This window comes from Neodiprion pinetum, chromosome 2 (genome assembly GCF_021155775.2).
Source record: "Neodiprion pinetum isolate iyNeoPine1 chromosome 2, iyNeoPine1.2, whole genome shotgun sequence".
Classification (NCBI taxonomy): domain Eukaryota; kingdom Metazoa; phylum Arthropoda; class Insecta; order Hymenoptera; family Diprionidae; genus Neodiprion; species Neodiprion pinetum.
In genome coordinates, this window is record NC_060233.1 from 29172638 (window position 1) to 29185892 (window position 13255).

Sequence of the window (13255 nt, forward strand, 5' to 3'; positions counted from 1 at the left end):
AATTCGTTACTTTTTTACAAATGATTATAATGATAACAAACATAGTAATGAAACTTTGTTAATTTTTTTTTTTTATATCGCTTATCTTTGAAAGCTTCTTTTATATGTATATTATACGATATCTGAATCTATCGGTGGTTCACAACGTTCTGAAATTTGTAAATATTGTCTGTGATATGATTTGAAATAGCTGCATACCCGTCAGGTTTTATGAAACAGCAACGATGCCGGTTTTTTTAATTGAATTCGATATTCGATATATTCGATGTACGATACGAGGATGAAAAGTGACTTGGAGTCAGAGATATTTCACACGTCTTTTTTAGAAAGGGAGAATGTACAACATTGATCCTCTTTTCAGCGTTGTTCCAAAAATCGGGGCGATACATCGAAAAAAAAATTCCGAGTTATGCGTTTTCACATGCCCGAAATGGTGGCGGCATAAGAAAGAAAATGTGGAAAACGTGCTCATCAATTGCAGACTTTACCCTCAATTTTTTTCATTGTCATTCTTGTTTAAAAAGGTCTTAGTTCCAGCTTGAAATCATGGCAGTTAACATTTTGATTCAATGCTTTACGTTTGTCCGTAACATACTTTCAGTTAATAATCCAATATTGGATTGTTAAAGCAGTGTATAAAAAGTTTCCTTACATACAAAATTGGTCCGAGTTTTCGACGGAATATTCGACGAATCTTGACCTTTGCTGACATTTTCGTTCAGTTTTACGTAGACCAATTAACCTTTTTTTTCTTTAACGATGATTTGAATTTGGCTGTCATGGTTCGGCAATTCGATAATCTAATCATACTTGTGCGAAAAATATTCAACCCAGACTCTTGTATCGTTTAACCTTTGTTTTCTTTTTTTTTTTTTCATTGATCTAGATATTTTTTCTCTTCAAATTTTCTACGGTATGATATTACAGTCACGAGTCGTGAGGGTGGTTAATTAAGAACCTTTTAGGCATCAATGTTCATCGTTAAACTATCCGAAAGGCGAAACTCTCCCTAATTAAATGGTACTAACGATAATTGGAAGGCACGGGAGAGTCACTTGTTCCTAATACGGAGTAATAAGGCTACTCGACGGTTACAAAGCCGAAAAATCAAGCCCACAGAACACTGTAATCTACGAACTGGTAGCCACCCTGGAGATATTGTGCCTAATCGATAAAACTCGCACATAAACTTGAGTAAACCCATGAAGTTCGACTCACCTTCGGCAGCCGGCTGTTTGAGTTTATAGTTTTCGACTGCATGAGTGAATTGAAATTCTCAACCGTCTCGCGGCGCAGAATTTTCTTCGAGATATATATATGTATTTTTTTTTTATCCACTTCTCAATCATGTTTGAGTTCTGATTTGTGATTCGATTAATTCTCGTCTTTGCAGTCTTGGGGGGAATCGGGATGAATTCACCTTACCACCGCGGACGATTACACAGGTTTGCAATCAAAAACCTGCTCAGGTTTTTTGTACCGTCTTTTACTGATTTTCACTCGCTGAGACCGGGAAAAATACTCGAAGAGTTCCATCACGTCAGGTTTTTTCTTGAATTCGTGTTCGTGGTTTCGTTTAGAGTGAAAATCTCGTTTAATTAGAAATCTGGTATCATATTTTTGACTATAAAAATCTTATGCAAATGTGATTTCTTACTTTTATTTAATATGTATTAGAGTGAGACTCGAGAAGAAATACAAACAGGGTAACTGAAAATGGAAAGCGGAAGCGTGTTCGTAGTTGTATCAAAGAGAAGCGGAAAAGGTTTCATAAGCGAAAAGAATGAACACGGAATGTTAAATACATTTCGTAAAGAAATTGTTTGCTTAATGTTATAAGAAATATTGTTTAGATCGTTGTATTAAAATGGTGGTCTTTTCATTATTCTTATGCTTTTTTTACGCAAACACCTTGTATTTTTTTTTTTTTTTTTGCAAAAATACCGTACGCGATGGAGGGAAATTCAAGTGACTTTTGGATTCAGCACGCTCGAAAACATAATATTTACCAAAAACATGCCATGCAGCTGAAAGCAAATGTTTTTTTGTTTTTGCAGTCCTGTGTTATATGCAGATTTGCTCAAACTGGCGACGATGATTTCAGTGAGTGAAAATCATTAGTCGCGATAATAAGATCATTGCGATCATTCTTTCATGTTGATATAACGTAACAGAAACTTGCGAAAATAATTATTTACATCAGCCCTTGAACGTTCATTTTTCTCATTATTTGTCGAAGGGAACAAACTTGTTTTGGTATCCTAAAAAAATTAAAATAAAATCCTTCCCTAAGCCGTTGCCGAAATTCAAAACAAAAGTGGAACGAACGGTTATTTAGTTTCGTTTCGTGTACGTTGTACAAGCTGTGGAACACAAAGTTTGAAATGTGTACATGCATGCATAATGAGAATGTTGAAGGATAACGGGATTGGATTATTGGTATGTTTTATGGGGTTTTATATCGGCGATAAATATGAATAAGTGTTGCAAGAAGTGGGGCAATTTTGAACGTACGGTTGCAAAACAACTTTGAAGTATAACAACAATAATTTCATTCTCGTCGTTGAGAAAATCTTGGCAATTTTTCACACCCTCTTCCTTCCTTTCTTTCCTTCCTTGGACGGGGGTTTGAAATGTTGGAAAAAATTGTCAACGCTGAGTAAAAAAAACTACAATAAAACGATACATATATTCTTGCGGCTTACCTTTCGCCAATTTATCTTTCACGGTTCTCCTCCTCTTTGCTCACTGTCATACCAACAACACAGAAATTCCTATATTTAGCTGCTCCTCGTATCCTTCAGTGAACGACAATTCTTGCTGTAATCAAATCTTACCAAGCGTGATTTTAATCATACTAAAGTTTGAAGTTTGCCTACTCAGACCAAGAGAGTTCAAACGAAGAAATCAGACACTCGAACTGTTCAAAAATTTGTCAGAGATTTCGTTTGGCAGAGTCGAAACCCTCGACCGAATTAGTAATATACATTTCGAATACGTACATGAATTTTGTTCTTCTTTTTGCGGAGGACGTTTCATCCCGTTTCTTTCTTCTGATCGGCTCGCCAGCTTCAGAGCTAATCAAGTCGATGTACACAAACGCGAACAACACATCAACCTCATTCGTGAAACATGAAAGTTGGTGAGAAATAATTTCCATTTCGTAACACGGTTAAAGAATGATTCAAGGATTAATCATCATACACTGAAATAAATCTATTCCCCCCCCACCATCTTTTCGGTCGCAATACCCACCATTGTTTAGTTGTGTAATGATTAAGAGCGTAGCATGATTATACAACAGAATATACAGTATAGATTCAAAGGTAACGAGGCACTGTACGTATATCTGCATGTTTAATGTTTTCAATCAATTTATTATTCGTTCCGTTATTATCTTTTCAGACAATCGATTACTCCACATTTCACAGTGTTTTGCTTCAATTTACAACGATTCCTCCTTTCGCCAGCCTCTGCAGTGCGACCTCATTCCTCAAAGTAATTAGATAAAAGCTGCATTAACATACATATTATACGTAGGTATTCGTTTCCCGTCGGCGTTCAAAGTCCGTTCAAATAGCAGTGAGTTTTGTGAAAAACTGTCGTCTGTCAAAGGTCAGACTTGTTTTACGCTCGTTTAGCTTAAATCTTATCGGGTGAAAGGAGATCCCGTAACTTGTCGCCCGGAAAAAACACCTTTTCAGGATATTATGCGCGAGACGTTGCATAAAATATATGTATAAAATATACGTAAGCGTGTTACCGAAAACTACGTGAAAGATTGGTATTTGATGGGTATCCGCGTAAATCTGACGTCTCGAGGAAATGCCGGAATGGAAAAGTTGCGAGAAAAATGGCAATTTCTCGAAATAATAAATTGCACTTATACGCACAGTGACGCGGATTTCGAAGCGCGTGGATTTTACGATCAGACGGAGATATTCGCGGGGTAAATTAAAGTAAATAAAATCCTGCGGACAAACTCGCGAGCCAATTAATCTAATCGTTAATACGTATCGATTGGCCTGCAAAAGGTCTAATCTCGGTGGGTATCCGTACAACTATTTGAAGTAATGCGCGCGCTGCGTCCCTCCGTCCATCCCTCTTTGTGCCCTCCCTCCCTCCCTCGTCTCTTCTTCACCCCCGACCTCCGTCACCCCCGTGAACCTCTTCGCCTCGATTCAAACCCCCCGCATTATTCAGTCTGCGAAGAGTCTTTGCCGCAGTCGCAGGTTTCCGTCTGCAGACGCGAATTCGGGAGGAAAAACCTTGAAGCTGGAGGATGCGTGTCGAAGCGCTTTCGATCCTGGCTTAATCGTCGTTTAAGCAAACGCCAAATCGATTTTAATTCAGACTGCTGCGCAGTTCGCGTGTAAGTGAACGGCGTAAAAACGGGAGCGATTGCACGCCAAATTTCAGTTTCAGAAACGTGTTTTTGTTGCTGTTATTTTTTTCTTTTTTCACAATTCGAATAATTTTTATTTTTTTTTATTTTTTCGCTTCATCGATCACAACTTGTGTACGAACTGTAATTTCTATGAGATTCTGCAATAATTTTTCTGCACTTTCGTTCATTGGAATACCACCACTGTCTCAATACGGAGTCAGCTGAATCAGCGGACAGGTAAACGATGTTCACGTTATACTTGCATGGAAATTAACCTAAAATTAATCATATTTTTATAATGAAATTTTAATTGGACGGTTATTGCAGAAGATGGTTCTGTACTAGATCGAAATGTTTCGAAAGATTTACATGGTCGCCTGTTATATGTACGCAAGACTAGTAATAGTTTCTTGATTTTCAAAAATTGATTTTACTGCAAATGGACACACTCAGGAGATTAGAAATTACAACGGCATTCAGTTGTTAAAAAAATAGTGTAAAACTGAACCGTGTTTCTTCTAATCTAACGTTGAAGATGTTCGTTTCACATGCTTAACACAGTATGGATTTTCGTCACTGTCTGTCTGACGAACCGCAGATAGATAAAAGTACCGATGATACAATTTCCGTTGGACTATAATTAATAATAGCAGCTGTTATATTTCGACAGTTGAACTTGATTTTTTTTTTTTTTTTTTTATTCCTATACCGCACGGTTGAAATGTTACAGTGCGTTGCTCGTTTGAATCCAGTGTTTACAATCATAGCGCAATGACTCGTCGCCTCGAATTGCCACCGCGGCTCGATACTTTGATTCGACGGATCTTGAGCTCTAGGAAAATCAACTAAAAAGAACCTGCACCGTTAATTAAAACAAAGCGTAATGTGAAAAAAGTTAAAGAAGTCGAATAACGAAGCGAAGGTAAGAAAACTAACAGGGAAAAAGACGAATAAAAGAAAAAAATAAAAAAAAAAAAAAAAATAAAGAACAGAACTAGAGAAAAGGTTGAGGAAGAAACTGAAATGCGATAAGAAACAAACGCTTCGCTTCTACTACAGCCGAACTCTCATTGAGTATCGATCCAAAGCTTGAAGGTAAAACTATCGTCGAATCTAATTTGGCTTCTTCTCCTTTTTATTATTATTATTATTATCACTATATTTCGTTATAACGTTATTCGACGATCGTGATAAACATTGCAAATTGATTAAAATAACACGGACGCGTCGGAAATAACGAGGAAATGTATAACTTGTATCGTAATAATTTGCTATCGTAAAAAAAGCGAACGTTATGGAAAACGAATAGAATGTGGAAAAATTGGTGAAACCCCTGGCGTATGTAACATTACGTACCTAGCCTCTGTGTACACGGCAATGTGTATATACGGGGATGTTTACCCCGTAGAAACGCCTTGAAATAACCGACCCCGAGGCCTGCAGAATTCAACCCGCAATTTCGTCCACACCTAACGCGCATATACGTGCGTCATGTCGGCTACGTGGGTATGTAAACATGGGTATACGGGTAGGTACCTGGTGGCATCCACCATCTTCAACCCCGTACGACGACACTCCGCATCAGGGCTTGGCTGCTGTATCCCTCGGCTAGACGTCGAGTCTCGGCTGCGACGTATGCTTCAAAATCATATTTAGAATGTCGAGAGTGATGTATTGGCGTCACTCGATCCCTGAGACCAGAACCAGGGGTAATTGAGAACGGAGAGAGAGAGAGAGAGAGAGAGAGAGAGAGAGAGAGAGAGAGAGAGAGAGAGAGAGATATGAAGGGGAGGGGATCAGGTGGATGTGGAGGAAAATACCTCTGCTGAAAGTAAACACCTTTCAAAATCGAATGTGAGCGATGACGTTTCTTTCTTATTTCATTCTTTTCTCTTTCTTTTTCATCCGAACGTCTACTGCGTACAGCAATTCGCGAATACGCGAGAGAATTGCTTTCCCGACTTTATTTCACTTTAATCAGTCAACTTGTTTAATCTGTACTCTGTATACATACATATATATATATATATATATATTAGGGTGAGCCAAGAAAACTAACCTATCGAATCTATGATCTTAAAAGGACCTATTTACTGAAAAAAAAATTCTCCCGTTTGGAAAAATTTTTAGCTTAATTTTAAAAGGTGTCGCTGGCCATTTGAAATTTCTCATTTAAATAACACGCAAAAAATTTTTCTTTCGTCAAAAATGCCCGACTTTTGAACCGTTTGAGATGAAAAAGTTTTCAAGGCATATTCTTGTAGGGCATTAAATTCTCCAAAAAAAAAAGACCCCAACGTTGATTGACTCAAATATTCGTATACTTACGTTCCGTGAAAATCGAAGAAAAGCAGAGCTTACTTTTACGGAGGTGGGGTGGATTTTTTACTTCGTCATTTTTTCGAAAATAAAAAGTAAAATAAACTTGATCTAATACAAGGCAAAGAAATTTGCCGAGAGGCTGCAAAGAAATATAAACGTGAAAACGAACGGAAGGCATTATTTTTCTTCCAATGGTGAAACGGATTTTTTTAACCTTAAATTGGGAATATCACGTCAGCTGGGTACAGTGATATTATTTACTTTTAACGTCTCGATCGGTCGAAAGTTGACCAGGAATTGTTGCAGGTACGTAAGATCGGACTGCTAATTTTCTGTGAAAGGCGAGTGCAGTTCAATCGGCGTGACGATATTACAGCCGATCGTTACCACCGCTGAAGAATTATTGGGTTCGGAGTAAGTCGGACGAGTGAATTTGGGGGTAACGAACCTTCTCATTGATTGACAAACGATATTAAAACTCAAGCTTCGTGTCTGCGCGGATATTATTACTGGACTAACGTTATACACGGGTACGGATTTCCCGACAGAGACTCGGGTTATAAACTCGATTCTATTACGTCGACGGGTACGTAACTACTCACTTCACTATTCACTTTCTGTTCCAGTAATAATTAATTTTCTCTCGACTAGCTTTGGCCCACCACAGAGGCTTGTAGATTAATCTTTTTGGCTATAATTAACGACTGTACCTATGAACGGTGGTTTACGTACCGTACACCTGTAACAGGCACTTGAAATTCTCAACTCACACCGACTGTAGTAGTCGGCATACGTCTATGTGCGCGAAGAAACCAATTACGGTTGGAAATGTGTCGTTGAAATTTTTTCCCCGCTTATTTTGATAGCGTGAAATGGAAAGGAGTGGAAAAAACAAAAAAAAAAAAACAAATCTAGGTATCAACGAGCCTTCTGCGATAGAAAAGGGACGGAGAAATCGATTGAAAGACTTTATCACGAGGGTCGGAGTCGAGAGGAATTCGCTTTAATTTGTACAACTACCTAGCGGATAACGAGGGCTCTGGGTCTGTATCTGTGGAAACAAAAACTTGATACCGAGGGTCGGTTTACGTGGTGTATCTTTTTTTTTCTATCTCTTTCCATTCTCTCCTTCTCGCGTTATTATTATTGCTACAGTAGTCGTTTTCTCCTTCGTGTTCGTCCGCATATCTCAACTTCGTACGTAATACGTCTACCGATATTTTTTCATCCGATTTACCGTGATTCACGCAGAACGGCGCAAAGTCAAAATTTAACTTTAAATTAGGTATAGAAATAGTTTACCCTGTAAAGCACGGAACGAGATTTTTTAAAATCGAGGTAAAAGGAGAATAAACCTGAAGTGCAGACGCTTCGGTGTTGATAGATTTTATCTTGTCGATTCGGGTGAGGAAGAATTGGCCGTTTCGATTGAATAGGAATATCGGAAGATGCACGTAGTCTTGAGCCGAGCACGTTTCCTTACTTAGGAGGATGAAGAATAAAGGGAAAGGAGGAAGGAGGAAGGAGGAGACGAAGAAAGAAGGAATAACCGAGGCACCTGGTGGCGCCTCCACCGCCGTCGTGCTTCCCTCGCCTCGAAGGCCCAGGTGAATCGGTATTTTCCTCGACGTGGATAAAACTGTATAAATAATTGATCAACTACACGTAGCTGCTAAGAAGCGGCACGTCCCGCTTCTGTACCCAACGTACAGAGTGTCTCAATTCAGCCCAGGTCCTCATTTTACCCGCCGTTTAACTCTGCTCCGCTATACGTATACACGAGAGGACGAAAAAAGTAAGAGAGGAACAGGAGCTGTGGAGTCTTTTTTATTTATTTTATTTTTTATATTGTAAAAAGTGACGGTACGTTGCTGGATTTTTCGATACGCGCTCCTTCTCGCTCGGAAAGAAGAGAAGAAACGGGCAAACAAATGGAAACACCGTTTTCAGGAGGTTACATTTTTACTTCGTATTTAATTGCAATATAGAATTATTATTCTCTTGAAGATAAAATCTTGTTATTCGGAAACATGTTTGCATTGTACATATGAAAAGGGAAAAGGCCAGAAACGATGAATATCGATGATTATTAAACCCTTTTGTGCATAAATTATTCACTTGAAATTTTCCACACATGGGCTTTTGGGATCACCGATTACGAATCTGAACTCGCAATTCGAGTATTCCAATATACTGGACAGACAAAATCGACAAGAAAAATAATTTTTCGGTGTCTAATAAGTTTGTGCAAAAATTGGCGTTCGAATTTTCACGATAGATTAGCAGAAATCGTTTTTTTTTCGTGAAAAAGTAGGAATTTCAACCCTTTGTTTACAACTGCTATTTTTGCAATAAACGAATGAATAAATAAATTTTCTAATCTTTTTACACTTAGAATTATATCAGAGATCATGTGGAACGAAAAAACTCGGCGGTTAGTACCAGAAAATTAGTTGAATGAATAAAAAACTGGAATAAAGATGGGACGCTGAGCTTTTCGGCGTAAATCAAAGGGTTAAATAATCGTTAAAAGTAAATCTGCAGATAGATGCAGGATCCGAGGAAGAGGGAGAAAATATCTATTCAACGAGCCGGACACTCTCTGGAAATTTTCCTGTGCATGTACGTACAATTGCACATGTATGGGTATTGGGTACGGGTATATGTACATATATCGTATACACTCGTATATATATCGTATATATATATTGGCGGGGGAGAAACTAAGCCGACCAAATTGTAACCCAAAGCGAAGCCCCAGCCAGACCTCCTGGGCTTACAGGGGTGCAACTTGTAGCTAGGATCGATTCGAAGAACCATTCTGGCCAATTACAAGCCGCAGCCGGCGGTGTAGACAGAGGGTAATCGTTTCTCTTTTTCTGGCTCACGTTTCCCTTCTTCGATCTCTTCGGCACCGGTTTTTGGAAGGCGAACCCCGTACCCGCCAACACCGAGTCGAAAATCTTGAAACGACATTCGCCCTCTCCTCTTCATCGTCTCGTTCTCCTATTCATTCTAGCCGATTCTTGCAGCTATCGAAAACGGTTTGGGAAACCTGACGTGCCGCGGGATTTTTTCGGGCATAAAAGTTCGATTTGTATAGACAGTGACAGCTACTCGATACACTCGAGCGTTAAGGTAGTAGATAATGGTGCCTTGCTCCGCTGCGAGCTGTCACTCCGTTCTCCGATGCCACCGCTGGTATAAGCTTGTCCGTTTCAATTCCAAATCTTTCTACCAGAGTGACGAGGAATTTAACGCCACGTTGCTGCGCTACGAAGACATGCGTAGGTGACTGAAAATAACGGGTGTACTCGGTTTTTTATCTGGGGCATGTTGGACTGGTCCAAAGAAAATTGATTATTTTTACTTTTTTCAAGGTCACATGGTTAATAGTTGCAGGAAGAGAAAATAAGAATCCTTTTATAATTTGAGCTCTTGATGTTAATATTTAGTGGTTCCTAAACTCAATTTTCCGTTTTCCATTTATTTAATTAACACGAGAAAATAAGTTTAGTTATTTCTGAATTTTGTAGCTCAGTGTCGGTAACAAGGCTGTATAGATAAATTTTTCCGACACATATTGTTGTACGAAACCTGATGCTCTACAAAAAAGGTCTCTTATAATTTTTTGATAACTAAACTCGTTCAAAAGTTATTCGTAGGTTAAAGTTGAGATCATGTAAAAATTCATTTTTTTTCGAGAATAACAGAGAAATTACTGAGACTTATCGCGAAATATTGTCGGTTTATTTTTCTAAGGCATTTCAACCGCTATAAAATCATGTCGTTCAATTAATTTTCAACTTGAGCAAATTTATTTTGTAATTATTACGAGTAACGATATGTAACGTATGTAATTCCACTTTGAAAGCACCTTTTTTATTCCGAGAAGCATAATTTCTTTTAAAGATAGACGATTTTTTTTTATCAGTATAGCGTGCATTGATTTCTTCTTTTTTATTTACTTATTTTTTATTCCTTCATTCACCAGCGACCCTATCTGCAAAATATCAAATCAAAATACAAAATCCGAACGAATCCTTGTTCAGTAAGCAATTCATGTATTCGGTGTGTTCAGAATTTCACGGTTGTACATAAATCGAGCCCCTCAATTATTACCCACTTCTACACTCGGTAGTCCGGAACCCTCGGCCTAACTGTCAAGAAAAATCGTCGAACACGATCGACGTCCGCAGTGATATACGTACGTATACGCACAGCTATAAACGCGCGTTATTATTACGTTCATTCCTGGAATATATTCAGAGAATTGGGAAGGAAGCGTGTGGGGAAAATGAGTGAATTTTTTTTGGTGGAGGAAAAGGCGACTCTTCGCGTACTCGTAAATTTCGTTAAAAAGTAACCGCGGTCGGGGCGATTTCGGTTACCTTGACATCACTGCATTCGCGTGACAACGCGTCGAAACGTATTTTAGCGGGTGTTGTGCGACCGCCACTCTCTCGCGGATGTCCTGAAATTTCGTCCCACGGTTTTCGCACGTCAATCGACGCGTATTTGGTCATTTTTATTAAAAAAAAAAAACAAAAAAAAAAAAAAAAAAAGCAAAAACCAACATTTCACGCTCGGCGTGCTCTCACGGGGTGAAATTCAGTTAAGGCTCGCCTCATAATTGCGTCGCTCTGTACACAAAGTTTTGCGTTTGTATACGTTTTAACCGTAACTACCTGCCTTGTCGCGCGTGTACGTGACTATGTACATGCACCCATACATGCGTACATGCATGCGTACATACCGGGATACTCAACGCAATGGGAAAACCGCGTCTGCGCGCGCAGCGAGCCGGATTTGATGGGCGGCAGATTCGCGAATTTGGTTCTGGTCCCCGGTGTATATGTGCGGTATATTCATTCCTGCACGCGTATGGTATGGTGTACTTATAAATTACGGCTAGACCATCGTCAAATATGTGAGAAAGACAACAACTGACGGAGGCTGCGGCTCTGCAATGACGGGTATTGATCGTGAATCAATTCTCGTTATTTGACGTTAATTATCACCCTTTCGTCAGATTTTCTCCACCCCTGATCTCGTTTTTAACACCCGTTTCTACCTTCGTCATGGTCACTCGATTATACCGCGCTGCGGTTTGCGGGTTATAAGTTTTCGTCGTTTGTTGGCAGAACGAAAAAATCGCTAGTCATCGTCCCAGCGATGCTTAAATGCGGAAGAACGTGATAAAAAAATTTGTTATTTCGTTTTTTCGTATCGTCACATTGTCGTTCATGTTTTTCAAACTGGACGATAGTAAGACTCCAAAAAATATACGTGACTAGAACCAATTGTATATAAACGCAACGAGATTTATTTGGAAGGCTAGAAATGAAAGTAAAAATGAAATAACATTTCTCCGTAATTTTTATTTTCCATTTTCGTATACTGTATTCATTAATTTAACCGAAGGCAGGTTGGTATACCTGCCTCTGGAAGTCTGGAGTCTAGAGTCTAGATTATAGTTACGCTCGACCTACCGCAGTACCACTGATGCTGTGAATTTATAATTTATGTACGTTAAGCTACGGGGTAATTAGCGTTGGATATAACAGCCTGCACGTCTAGCTGAACTTCGATAGCGTTAACTGCAAACTTTCAACCGGACAAACTTGGTCGTGAAAATATTTTTCAATATCCGATCTGCCTCGTTTTTTTTTTTTTATTAATCTTCGACGTGTGAGACGAAAAATCACGAAGGCTGATCCAAAGATATTGCGAGCAAACTCGAATCTTCAAGTTTTTCCGTTCTTACCCCGCAAGTTTTAATTCTTCTTACCGAAAGAATTATTCACCCAACAAAGTTACGTATGTTATATACTTATAGTATATACGATAAGGGAGTAAAAATACTTTGACGCAAGAAGCAAGGGGGGAGAAAATACAACGAATGAAAATGGTTATATTTTCAAGGTAAAATCTGGAACTTTTCGAATGCTCCGACTTTCAAATATCTTCACGGTTCTTTTCTCACTTAAAGTTACGCGAGATTGAAGCGGGAAAAAAACAGCGCGACGTTTCACGTGCTATTTAAATTGCAAAACGTCGCGGTAAGTCGTCTGAGGTACCCTATTTCACTGAAATTTGTCTCCCGTTGTAAGGTTTTTGTCAATTGCTCGAGATTCCGGAATTAATAAAAATTAAGCAGTCTGCTGTGAAGATGGAGGAGCAGAAAAAAAAAAAAAAAAATTGAACGCACCGCACAAAAGTAAATATTATGCGCAATAAAGTGACGTAACATTTTTCTGTTTAAATCAGTATTTCGAAACTTTAAAATTGCTTTATAAAGTATAATATAGGTATAGTCAAGTTTGCAAGTTATATATATATATATATATAATATATATATATATATTATATGTGATTAATATGCAATAAGTGAACACGAGTTGCGAGTGTTTCAGGCAACCAAAAAACTCTCTCTCTCTCTCTCTGTACACGCCCACCCATGTACAGGTAGGTGCGTTGAATAGGGAAGAGGGGTTGAAGAAAAGCAGTCAAAAACATCGGTAACCTAACGAGTAATTCCGTCCT

The 13255-nt window shown here is 38.7% G+C and overlaps 1 protein-coding gene across 9 annotated transcripts in view; it reads left to right on the forward strand.

The window, feature by feature from the left end:
* The window catches only part of LOC124211531 (uncharacterized protein DDB_G0287625), a 183185-nt gene that overhangs the window by 9312 nt on the left and 160618 nt on the right, over positions 1-13255 (forward strand). Inside the window, exon 1 of one of the 9 annotated variants that reach the window (XM_069133266.1) lies at positions 4576-4624. The exons of the other annotated variants lie outside the window; for them this stretch is intronic. The gene's annotated coding sequence lies outside the window, so the exon portion shown is untranslated. Of the gene's footprint in view, positions 1-4575; positions 4625-13255 lie in introns of those variants that run through there. 9 annotated transcript variants of the gene reach the window in all.